Here is a 12,934-nt window from a genome sequence, read left to right as displayed (position 1 = left end):
ATTGCCCATGTATTTTGCGGGACGATGGACTGGTAGTATGTATATGTGTTCACTTGCATCAAATAAAAGTTAGTAGTCCATTTCAGATGTTCGTGTATTTTCTGCTGAATCAGAACCCAAGACTTTTACTAGAAAATTTGGAAAGGAAGATTCTTGAGGTGGTAAAACCTGAGTTAACTTTAAGTCGGTACTTCTAGCCAGATTTAGATGCTGTGTATTCCACTATGTACCAAAATCACTTGGCAAACGATCTTTGATCTATTTTACACTGCATCCATTCATTGGTACTTTGTACCATCAGAGCTAAGAGTACTCGACAATTGATTACATCTATGTGAAAAAATTAGTATCATGTACTTCAACACAGCGCAACGCTTATGGTAAGAATCGGGGCACAACCCCATTTGACCTATCAGTATCAGTGAGTTTGTTCAACCTTTTCACTTCAGCTAGAAAGCTGATACTAACTAGATAAGTACAAAAACTAGCTTGCTAACAAGAGAGAGTCGAGTTCCACATATATACATTTTCCCTCTTTGCCTCCATCCCACCTAAAAGCCTACCCATCCTTACTTAAGCCGACTTTTCAAGGTCCAGGTTGCTGTTATGAGAGATCACCTCACCAAATTCACGGAAGAGTTGGGCATCCGAGGTGCTCATGGCTGAGCAATTTACCAAGTGCAGAGTCTTCAAATTTGCATACTTGTCCATGTAACTAGCGATCTTTGTGCTCGGAAGCAAAGCGGACCCTACCGCAGATAACTGCTTCAGTGGGATTGTGGACAGCAATAGGCTTCCGAGGACTCTAGCCACTTCATGCATGGTAGGACGTTCCGATGGTTGCCTCTTAGTGCACAAGAGAGCAAGTTGGAAAACCTTCTTCAACGCTCTGAGATCTTTACATGGGGCAGTGACATCGGGATCAACCGTTTCCATTACCGAATCGCTTGCAGTTTTGGATAAGATCTAATGAGAATCCAAAGCAATTTATATAAGAGAAATCTCGAGATGTACTTATTTTGCATTATGCAAGTAGTCATTATTGTGAACAACGAAACTGCAAAGATTGACCAAACATGCAGAGCCCTAGAATTCTAAGCAGGGAATGACAACCTTGCCTTTCCTCACAGAGCGTGCAAAGAACATGTTTGATACCATGACCAGATCTAAAAAAAAAATTTTAGTTGGGCAACTAAACTGCCGATATTATGCAATTGCCCAAGATTCGGCTATCCGCTACTCGCAACAGTCTCGTTCATGTAAGAGTTATGACCTAAAAGAAAAACAGGAGGTAGTCAAGGATTTTGGACAAAAGACAAACCAGGTGATGGGAGATTGGATTCATTGTCCACTGCTTTCCTGCCAGTCAGCAACTCCAGTAAAACAATTCCATAGCTGTAGACATCTGACTTCTCTGTGAGGCGAGAAGTGCGGGCATATTATGGGTCTATGTAGCCAATGGTCCCCATTATGTATGTAGAAGTATGGGACAAATGAATAAGCTCAAACAACGAAGAATTTGTGAATAACAATCTCAAGCACCAAATATATCCCAGTTTAGGAATATTATGAAAACCATCAAAGGCCTATCAAAGGGATAATATATCCCAGTTTAGGAATATTATGAAAACCATCAAAGGCCTATCAAAGGGAGTGAATGCGTATAATGAGAATATGCTTTGAAGTTTACTAAGTTCTTCAGGGATCAAGCCTGATAGATGATTATTTGAAAGATCTCTGCAACATAGAGGCTTAAATTAGAGACTCCGGAATTTCTCAGTCTTCAAAAGGAAATTATGGCAACTAAGATAATAGGTTTTACACATATCCATGATGCTTCTCAGATTGCCAAACTCAGCAGGAATAAATCCTGTCAAGTGATTTCTGCTAAGATTCCTCCAAAGAGAAAAACACTGCAGTCAGCACAAGATCAGATGATACCTCCCATCTCCATGTGATCGTTGTTTTCTAGTTTATGACACTCACAGCTTTAGCAGATGTTCCAAGTCACCAAGAGAAAATGGGATAGAACCACTGAGCTTATTATTGAAAGATCCCTGCGTAGAAGTACAAATAAGCAACAATCCAAGCATGTTGACCATGGGTAATAAATAAACTAAAGAACTCTAAACTTACAGGGTATCTAAATACCCAAATTCGGGAAAGCTCAATTGGAATGGAACCCTTAAGATTGTTTGACAAAATATTCCTACACAGAGGAGCAATCAACATGGCGGAAAAGGATTACGTGACCAAAGAATTCCCATAGACTCTTCTAGCAATGAAAGAAGCATCATCACGTGACAAACCACGGTCGAAAGGAGTTCTAGTAATGTTACAGTTTTGCCATTATATGGTCCAGCCTCCTGTAAAGTTAAGTATTACATTATCTTCATTTAATTACACCCGCCCAATCAGAATGTGACACATATTAATTCCAGAAACAAAAATGGATTGATTCCCACGTCACCCTACAGCATCTGATGAAATAAATCACTGGCTGGAGAAGTGCAATTAGAAGAAAATCAGGAAAGAACACTAACTGGAACGTCTAGATAAGAATATGGAACAACCCTTTATCTTCTGATGCAGATTGCCTTAGCAAGACAACGAATATGATAACACTGGAAATTGCGAGCACTCTTCACTCAGTCTTCATGTATTGAGCAACTTGAGCCCTAGGATAGCAAGAGACAATCAGACATAGCGGGAGAAATAATAGAAGCAAGCATCAAAGCAATGACATTTACTTGCATGACTCACAATTGTCAAGGATGTATTTTTGAAAACTTTGTTTACTTATCCTTCACCTCCCAATGCATTATGGTGCAACCATGCTTTGTTTATGCCTTAAGAATTGTTCAATTCATTAATCTCAGGATGTTGAAATGAATTTGATGACCCTGTACAAAGGTTAAAATAATACATTCATAAAAGGCATGGTTTGCTAAACAATGTGACTGCATAAATAGTATCTCAAATAATCTCATATCAAAAGAAGTGAGCCAACTTATACCCGACTCAAATTGATTCCAGGAGATCTATTATGGTACTCCAACATCTATCGCCAAGAAACCATTATCAATAAGCATTAGAATATTTTAGGATCTAAAATGATTTTCACAATAAGTACCTGATTAGTGAATGGAGAAAATTTATTTATAATCCCCTGTGGCATGATGTATGGTGTTTGCATCTATATGAAAAAACAATCTCATTAGTAAAATGTACTAAAATGCTTCCATGGGATCTATTATGCTAAACCAACATTTATAAACTATAAACCACTAAAAATAAACATTAGAATTTCAGCCAACAATAAAATAGTAATGCAGACTTTTAAATACCTGACTTGCGAATGGGGAAAATCCATCCATATTCGCAGGCCGCATGATATATGGTGGTTGCACCTATATAAGAAAATATCATTAGTAAAATGTAACAAAATCCTTCCAAGAAATTTATGTTGCTACTCCAATCTCTATAAATGATAAACCACTAAATATAAACATTACAATTTGCAACATATATCAGCCAATTCTAATAGTAATCCAAACTTTTAAATACTCCGACTAGGGAATGATGAAAACCATTTATAATTCCTGGTGGCATGGCGTGATTGTGGTTGCATCTATATATAAAAAAAAAAAAAAATTGAACCAATTAATAGAATATAAATATAAAATGTTGAACTCAAAATAACACACCTGATTAAGGAAATTTACACTAACTATAGGACCGCCAATGTTGCTAGGACAAAAGACATTTCGAATCTGAGTTGAATTTATTGAAAAATTTGGCACATAAGTCTCATCAGGCATTGCTTGGACTGCTAGCTCTACATTACAAAAAAAAAAAACATATTAATTCAAATCATATAACGTGAGTATAAAAATAAACTAATTTTATGTCACTCAACTAACCTTGATTTTTTATTGGCATCGGGGGTGTTTGTTTCTTAGATTTTTTCTTCTTTTTCTCACTTGAGCTTTTGAGCCTTCCATAAATTGGTTCCTTTCCTTTCCTTCGAAGGGGGTCCAATATCGGCATCTCACTCAAAGAAGCCTCATTGTTATCGTCATCACTAGCATCATTTGTCATAGTCACACTTGAGTTGTATGATGCAATTTCAGCCACTGTTGCCTTCAAGTTCTTCTTTGCTATCCTCATAGTATTTTCATCTTGGGCTCCCAAACTCATCACTTCAAAAGCACTTTGCATTAAAGCGGAAAACCGATTAAATGTGGATGGACCGGGTGATATTTCATGAGATTCATCATTCACATACCCTTGCTTCGCACCTTTAGTCCATCTTTTCAATACATATGAAGATGGAATGGCTGAAACCGATATGTTTCCATTCAAAATGTGCAAAGCATGACGACATAACCACCCTTTCGATTCAAATAATTTGCATTCACAGGAGACTGAAAAGTCAGTGGGATTAAATCTAACAACATGTTCACTTTGAATCCCATCACATTTAAGAGTATATTCATAAATGAACCCATCGAAAGTGGTACCTGAAATTCTTTCGGAGAGACTTTGAAGAAATTCTTCATAAAACCTCCTAAAAATAGCACGAGTATACACCTAAGCAGCATGTGTCAATATCCCATTATATGAAATCTGCAATCTGGGTGTCCCACGAGAACTATAATCATCTTGATTTTCAATTTCTCTAATATGTTTCAACTGTTCTTCGTAATAGTGAACAAATTGTATAAGGGTCGATGTCTTCTTAGAAAATTGTTGGAAGACATTGTTAGTGCTCTCGCTCCTTTGACTTGATTTTATACCACAAGAAAAAATATCACGACCAAAAGCAGAACTCCATTTATGTCTCAAGTCATATAACCTTTGAAGCCAACTGTTATTCTCAGTATCCCACTCCTCTTGCATTTTTCTCCAAGTAGTTTCAAATTCATCCTCTGATTTGCATTTATACATAAGTCTTGAGAAATATTTATCCTTAAATATCGGCTTCTGGTAAAGATGTGGAATATTTTTATTAGCATTTTTCTCGATATGCCAAGTGCATAAGCGATGTTGAGTATTCGGAAACACTATTTGAATAGCTTTTGCCATGGCATGATCTTGATCAGTGAAAATAGTTTTTGGAGCCTTATTTCCCATAGACTTCAGAAACACCTCAAATAACCAGATAAATGAATCTGCAGTCTCATCCAATAAAAATGCACAACCAAATAAAGTATTCTTCCAATGATGATTAACTCTAACAAAAGGTGCACATATCAAGCTATACCTATTAGTACGATATGTGGTATCAAAACCATCACATCACCAAAACAATTATAATCAAATTTGGATAAACTGTCTCTCCAAAATAGATTGGTCAATTTACCATCTTGATCTACTTGTTATGCGTAGAAAAACATTGGATTTTGCATTTGCATGCAATGGAAATGATTTAGAAAACTTTGACAATCTCCCCCCTCTATAATTTAATCTTTCACCTTGCAAAAATTTTGACAATCACGTAAGATGAAACCTAAATTTTGGCTTCCTCCTGCTTCGTTTGCAAAAACTTATACGTAAGATGAAACCTAATTTTGGCTTCCTCCTGCTTCGTTGCCAAAACTTATATGCCGTCCCCCCAATGCCAGCTTTCGCCATGTCAACTAAAACCCCCTTGCAAAATGTCAGAAATCATTCTTCCACATCTTATCAAATGCCTTTTGATGTTTCGGTATAAATTCATGATTATGCTTGAGAACATAGTCTATGACTTCATAAGTGCCGTTCTCAACTTTAAATCTGATAAATGCAGGGCAACCACATCTAACTTCAAGTTTTTCATATTTTCTTTCTTGATCGGATGAGTTGATAGAATATCCCTCACAATTACACACAAAAGTACGTCGAGTTATTTCTCCTTTATCATTTTTCTAATCTTAAACTTCCTCACTCCAAATCTTTACCTATAGCATATGCCACATATTTATGATACGCTTCAAGTTCACTTGCAAAACCATTCCTATTGTAAACTCAAAATCTTTTTCCAAATCACGAATAACATGTGATAAATCAGTAGTTTCATGCTGCAAACAAAGAACAAAAATTGATTAAGGCAATACTTTTACAAATTAAATAACATCCCATCCATTTTTTTAAAAAGTAAATATCTTTTACATAGTATGACTTCAAAATTACCTCCGATTCAGCCATCGAATAACCTTACACGTGCGGATTAATTGACTAACGCGAGCAAACCTTTGTCCGTTGGAGTTCTTGCCGAATTGAAGAGAGATTGAATTTTGAAATTCAATGCCGTCCTAAACAAACCAAACCTCCAAATAATCACAACACCAAACACTCAAGGGTAAAATTATCAACTCAATAGCCAAACTCAAGCAATTACCCATCAATAATTAAAAAAAAAACTCCACAAAAATAATAGAAACAGCAAAAAATAAATAGAAAAAGTTTAAAATTTAGGGAGCTTTTTTGAAATCTTCATGATCCATCATAACATCTTAAACATGGTAAACTAAGTTTTGAGAAACAATGACCTAACGCCTAGAAGGAGCTTCACAAAAAGGATAATCTGAAAGTTTCCAGGGACAAAGAAAGACCAAATATTTAGACTAAATGCACTATACATGGAATAAAACAAAATCCTCAACCAATTATCATTCTTGAGGATACATTCTATGGAAGTATTCCCTATTTTCACCTCTCCTTAATATGCAAAAATATGAAATTTCAATTACCTTATTGAGTTTTAAAATGAAAACACCTCGGTTCACTTGTGGTAGGCTTGTTAATTATAATTATTTTCCTAGAGCAGGATCTTCAAACACCAACGAAGTTAATCACTCACAAGACATGATGTCCCAACTTTATCACTTATGCATATGATATCATGGAACCTAGCAGACTGGAATTCTTTCAACCAGGATGAACTTCCATGAAGAGAAGGCAATAAAGTGAAGAAAAACAAGGAGAAAACCTTGGCTTTGGTGTCTTGTGTATCAACAAGTAACAGCAACCTACCTGATTTCTCCAGTGAAAGCTCCACCTTTCCCAGTCCAAGAGTTTTGAGAAGCTATCTCAATTCGTGGCGTTAATGAATTCTTAACCTGGTCAATGTATACAAAGGGAGGTGCCACAACGACATCTGCACAGGCCACAAAAGGAATATCAGGCAAAATGAACAGCGCATAATTAAGGCGAGCATATGTTAGTTTCAGTTTAGCATAGTGCATGCGCGCGAGCGCGGCAATGCCCTTGATTATCAGCTTCTTACCCATCCACTTGCTACAAGTTACTAGCAGGCAATAAGCCGCCAACTACAGCCATTAAAGAGAAGCAAAAGATGCTTCCTAATAACTCCATCTAATGCATTTAACATTATACTAGTGATAGTCAATCTCGAAAAGGATGGACACATAAGCATCATTTATCAACTCCATGGGAGAGATAGTCAAATTTTTGCTGTATAGGTAGATATAATTACCGAGACAATAGTCTGGAACTCCAATTTTGATTTAAGAATTACTGAGACAACAGTCTCGAACTCCAATTTTTAGACAATAAATTTTGCTGTATAGGTAGATATATATGCATATATATTTCCTGATAAAAGAAAAGGGCCAACAACAACAGCTACTCACTTTCAGCCTCAGTACCTTATGGGTAGCGGCAACTGGCGAACTCTATAATCTGCACAGATCATTTGTTTTTTAACAAATCGAACTAAACAATGAAAGACAAGAAGCTCTACCGCATTCCTGCCTTCTTTCTGATAACTAATCTACTATGAAAGATGTCTTCACAACATGTAACAAGCAACTGCGCAACACGCGCTCAAGGGTATCCAAGGACAAGCACTGCACACCTTAGCTGCAAAAAAAAAAATTTAAACAAACAAACCACTTCCCGCGACCTCAATCCTCGTCCGACAACACAGCCCGACCCCACAAGACGACAAAATTAGATTGCGACCAAACTGTTCACGCTCCATCATCTTCCTCGGATCAAACAACCCCCCCCCACCCCACGGGAACGCCCGGAATCATTGCGATCGAGACGCATCCACTCAAACGATCGAAATTTCCACGGCTCGCGAAGCTCCAAAGCAAAAAGACATCAAACACGAGAGGAGACGGGAAGGCGAGGAACCTGAGGAGGAGCCAAGAGGCCTGGGTGGTAGAGCGACTGCTGCTGGAGAAGGCTCGCTGCATCAACGCCGGCTGCTGCTGCTGCTTTTCTTATAGAACTGTTGGTTCCACCTCCCCAATGCTTTGAAAACCAATCCTCAATCCTTGCTGGACGGGCCGGGTGAGCTTTGGGTCGGCGATCACCGAGGAGGCACACGCGGCGAAGGTTAGAGCTTGGGACCCAGCCACGACCGGCGGGGCTCTTCGACCGAGTAGCACCTGGTGGTGACAGCGGAGGCGATCGAGCTTGAGGCAAGCAGCGGGCTTTTGGGTGTCCACGCTCGCCGAAGAGGCCAAGGCAGATGGTCGGGACCCAACCACGATCGGCGGGGTTCTTGGGAGTGAATGGCTCTTGACGGCAACGGCAGAGGTGGCCAAGCTAGGAGGCGACCCGCGGAGGTGGCCAAGCTCGAAGGCGACCGGCTGGATTTTGAGCGTACGCGATCGTCGAAGAGGCCGAGGCAGAAATGGTCAAAGCTTGGGACCCAAACACGACCGGCGAGGCTCTTCGGAGCGAGGGCTCCTGGCGACGATGGTGGAGGCGGCCGAGCTCGGAGGCGACCAGCGGGGCTTTGGGTATCCGCGCTCACCTTAGAGGCCGAGGCGAAGATGGTTAGAGTTCGGGACCCAGCCACGACCGGAAGAGTTCTTCGGAGCGAGTGGTTCCCGACGGCGACGGTAGAGGCGGCCAACCTTGGAGGCAACTGGCGAGCTTTTGGTCGAGAGAGATGAGGTTGCAGGTTTCATGGAGAAAAATGCAGAACAAAAAAATTTTGAAAGAGAACGCGAGGGGAAGGGGTAGGACGGCTTATGTGCAAAGAGGAGAAAAGGACGCAGTCATTAATGAAGAGAGAGAAGGACGCGGCAAAAATTTGGCTAAAAGAAAAAAGGGACCCGGCTCCACGTGGCCACACGTGTCGCATCCTGATAGGGCGGGGCGCACGGTGACGTGGAGCGCCCGGCACCTAATATTTTCTCATAAAAACCGGAAAAGTCCTGAAAGGATAATGATTATGGGATTGACTCCATGCTTGAACTGAGAAAATAGATTGATAACCTAATCATCCATGTCCTAAAGCTTTACGGAAAATCACCAGTCCGTAAATTGCTAAAACCATCGATCCTTGCTTCATCATTAGAGTGCAATTGTTTGAATTTAGACTACCATGTCATGTCATGTCCTTTCCTTCCAACTCAATAAACATCGCCATCATCCTCCAGCAGTACCACAACCACCGGCAAGCGACTTGTACCACAGTGCCGCATCTCTCTCTCTCCCACCTCATCGCCGCGTATCATTCTCTCTGATCTTGGGCCGCGCTGCAGTGAGGTGCGCTACCTCGAACCTTATGTCCTTGCGACCTCAACCTCTGATCAAAGGCCACGCGCGTGCATCAGAGATTCAGAACTGAGGTCGTGCATACCAAATCTAAAGGTTTTTTCGGGCATCTGATTTTCGGGGTTGTTTTGGTGTTCGATCGCAGCAAATACGGGCGGTGGGCGGCCAAGTTTCATGTCGGCATTCATGTCCGAGCTTGCATCAAGGGACGGTTGGTGCAGCGGCGCATGCAGGATATGGAGGGAGGAGGGTGAACAAACAGACCCACATGCAATAAGTAAAGAGGCTCTCCAAGCGTGTGCTTGATTTCATCAGCAGGGGAGAAGATACATACATGAACCATAAGATAAGAAACCAGAATCAAAAATGGGGAAATCCATTATTTACCCGAGTATTCAGTTTATTCCATCTCTGCTTTCAGCTGCCTTCTATTAAAGCCTCTGTCTTGGAAGCTCTTGATGCAGTCATCAAACATCTGCTCGAGGATTTCAATGGAGGAAGCCTCCAACTCCATTATCTTGCCGGCGTCCATGCTGTGTGCATTATCATCTCCGCTCTGACTGCCGCACCTACAACGTTCAAATATCGAGAAGCTCTGCCGCCGAGGTCAATGTTATGGATTCATGTAGAACATAGACAACTAAACACAAAATAAAAGACACTGCACTTGAACGTGCTAGCACGAGTTAGGACAATGATTTTTTTTAAAGAGACTGTGTTTCAAAATTGTATAGTCAAATTATTAAGTTTGATGACATATTATAGTTGATGCGTCTATCAAGTTGGGATTTTACCCACCATTTGTTATGAGTGTATTAATTAATAATTTTTCGCGATATTAAATCAATTTAATAAAAACTAATGAATGGTAAATTTGTTGCAAATGTATTAGTTTAAGGTTTTTTATTGTGTAAAAATTAATTTATAGTAAATTTGTCACTAGGTTGAAGTTTTTGATAGTTAAAGAATTAGTTTGGAATAAATTTGTTATAAGTGTACGAGTTTTGAGTTTTTTTTATTGTGTAAACCCTAACTAAAATATATAAATTAAGGACACTATAAATAGATACAGTTGTAAAATTAATGCAGAAATTGATAAGATCTTACAATTAAATCAATGTGAGAGAACCAAAGAAATATAGAAGCGACAATAAAAGATACGAGAGATTTACGTGATTCAATTCAAGTATCGGTATTTATTCTTGCGGAGAGCCGGCTATAAATAATCATTAATAATCGAATAATCAGAGTTATAATTTCTCATACACCGAATGTTTCCAATACCTAAATTAAACAAAACTTGCGGTGTTGCCAATAAAATAACTCAATTAGATCTAAGGCTCAAAGCACAAATCGTAGTCCTAAAATCAAGCTGTCGCTGTTCGGCCGAAAAAGATGAAAAACCCAAACTCCCTGAACGCGTGCTCCCTTTTTCGTCCTTTTTTTTGGCTTTCTATAGAGAGACTTCTTTTCTTGTGGGGCCCTAAGAAAAGAAGCCATTATGCAGCCTTGATGTGCATTTATAAGAAGCCGTCACTGTACGCATTGTGAAGAATCCATCCATATCCGGTCCAACTTGATCGTTTCCTCTTCAAGTGAATTTGTGTCCTCCAAGTCAAGAACTCTAATCCAAAACAGGGAAGTGATGCATTAGGATTACTTTTTCTTTCGTTTCATTGAGTCATGTGTCGTGTATAGACTCAATTTCGAGACATAATTTAATAGAAACGAGAAAGATTACTAAATTAACATAAATATTGTGGCTATACATTGCTCTCGATGTGTAGGACAGACATTTGGGAGATGAGAAGTGTCATATGTGACAAAAGCTTGAATATAATAGTTATCAAATGGGCCTTGACTCTTATTTAAGTTGTTTATCAATGTTTCTATTTGTTATTTTTTATTCACCAACCGTTTTATTCGAATTATCGGTCTTTAGATCCTTACTTACCAAACCGTTAAATTTACCAATTACTTTTAGGAATTCACCAACCTTAATTAAAGCGGTTACTAACATTTTTTTGATTAAGTTACTAGCTAATTTTGCAATACTAACTCTCATTTGAAGTAGTTATCGGCCTATAAACTTTAACTAACAACATCTCTTATCTGTGACGAAAAAAAAACTAATTTCATCAAATTTTTAGTTACCTTTCCAACCAATGTCTTAATTTAGCAACCATCATATATAATTTCTAACCTTTGCCGAATGACCTACCAATTTTTTTTAGATTAAGTTACCAATTCTCATTTGTCCTAGATTTCATCATATAATATAGAACAAAAATGATACTGTTATTTTGCCCTTTTTGATCGATGTAGCGACAGACCAGACTTGAACTTTTCGTCCTAGATATCGTCATATAATATAAAACAAAACAATTTGAGCTTTATTTCAACACAACCCTCGATGGGATATACACATTTATACATGATCCGTTCACAAAAGATTCACCATGAATCTTGACAATAATTCCATAACGGCAGAACCTGTCGATGATGATCCCACACTTAACGCTGTTCTCCTGGCGAATCGCTTTGGTCCGATCTCCTCGACACGATCGGACAGCCGACACCTTTCCAGGCAACATCGATTCAAGCTCACCAAAACAGCTCGCCGCTGCGCTCGACAGTCGTAACCGAGGGGCCTAACGGCGGTCCAGCTCGATCTCAGCTCGGCGCGAAGACGCACGCACGCCCGTCTATCAGTTAGGACCCCAGCAGCTCAAGTACATGATGGTCCTGAGCGACTCCTCGGCTTGCCTGCCCCATCGTCTCTCGTTGCCCTTGCCAATGCCATCTTTCAGGGCCATCGAACCGTTGCCGGATCCGCCCGAGAACAGCCTCCTCGATCGCTCCGAGCCAGAAGACGAAGAGTAATCTCCGGTACCCTTGATTTCAGAATCGCACGACTTCGACCCTCGGTCTTTCATCCTGTATATGCAGAGCCAAATTCCACTTCAGAGCCAGTTGAATTCAACATAGAAGCTGTGAACTGCGCGAGCTCGTTTATATAGAGCGGCGACACCCCAGGTTTTGCTTCAAAACGGTGGATCGAGAGGGGGAAACAATTGGCTGATGATAGCTACTTTCGGGTAAGGACAGACCGGGTGTCCCACGTTACCAAGGAGGCTTTTCGGTGTCTTACGGGATAAGCTTTGTCACGTGTCTAGGGAGGATTACACATCATTTGTCCTTTTTTAATTGGAGGAAAGGATTGGGTATCATGACATGGGGATGGGTGCTGATTATAATATGATTAGAGTTATTTATTAAAGTTACACAAGAGTTTAAGAGAGAAGAGATCAACTGAATCTATTAGAAGTCATGGTCATACATTTGCTATTTTATTTTTTTAATCTTTTATTTTTTTACCTAATGCTCTTATATCAAATTATAAAAAAAGATC

At 39.5% G+C, this 12,934-nt stretch overlaps 3 long non-coding RNA genes across 6 annotated transcripts; all 3 read right to left on the bottom strand.

The window, feature by feature from the left end:
• Window positions 1–304: 304 nt before the first annotated feature.
• On the bottom strand, window positions 305–2,050 carry LOC120295588. 2 transcript variants are annotated; one of them, XR_005552961.1, is made up of 3 exons: window positions 1,942–2,050; window positions 1,322–1,414; window positions 305–966 (listed from the first exon to the last, which is right to left on the bottom strand). It is a non-coding gene; the product is annotated as an uncharacterized LOC120295588 (long non-coding RNA). The 2 variants fall into 2 exon arrangements; XR_005552960.1 differs by having other exon boundaries at window positions 1,322–1,896; window positions 1,987–2,049.
• Window positions 2,051–2,190: 140 nt separating this feature from the next.
• Window positions 2,191–8,219, bottom strand: LOC120295504. 3 transcript variants are annotated; one of them, XR_005552904.1, is made up of 4 exons: window positions 8,146–8,219; window positions 7,018–7,141; window positions 6,175–6,296; window positions 2,191–2,209 (listed from the first exon to the last, which is right to left on the bottom strand). It is a non-coding gene; the product is annotated as an uncharacterized LOC120295504 (long non-coding RNA). The 3 variants fall into 3 exon arrangements; XR_005552903.1 differs by lacking the exon at window positions 2,191–2,209 and adding an exon at window positions 5,991–6,062; XR_005552902.1 differs by lacking the exon at window positions 2,191–2,209 and having other exon boundaries at window positions 6,083–6,296.
• On the bottom strand, window positions 2,908–3,503 carry LOC120295505. The gene is made up of 3 exons (XR_005552905.1): window positions 3,348–3,503; window positions 3,134–3,196; window positions 2,908–3,061 (listed from the first exon to the last, which is right to left on the bottom strand). It is a non-coding gene; the product is annotated as an uncharacterized LOC120295505 (long non-coding RNA).
• Window positions 8,220–12,934: the final 4,715 nt, after the last annotated feature.

The sequence above is a fragment of the Eucalyptus grandis genome, chromosome 7, assembly GCF_016545825.1.
Source record: "Eucalyptus grandis isolate ANBG69807.140 chromosome 7, ASM1654582v1, whole genome shotgun sequence".
NCBI lineage: Eukaryota > Viridiplantae > Streptophyta > Magnoliopsida > Myrtales > Myrtaceae > Eucalyptus > Eucalyptus grandis.
This window is presented reverse-complemented; position numbering and strand designations above follow the sequence as displayed.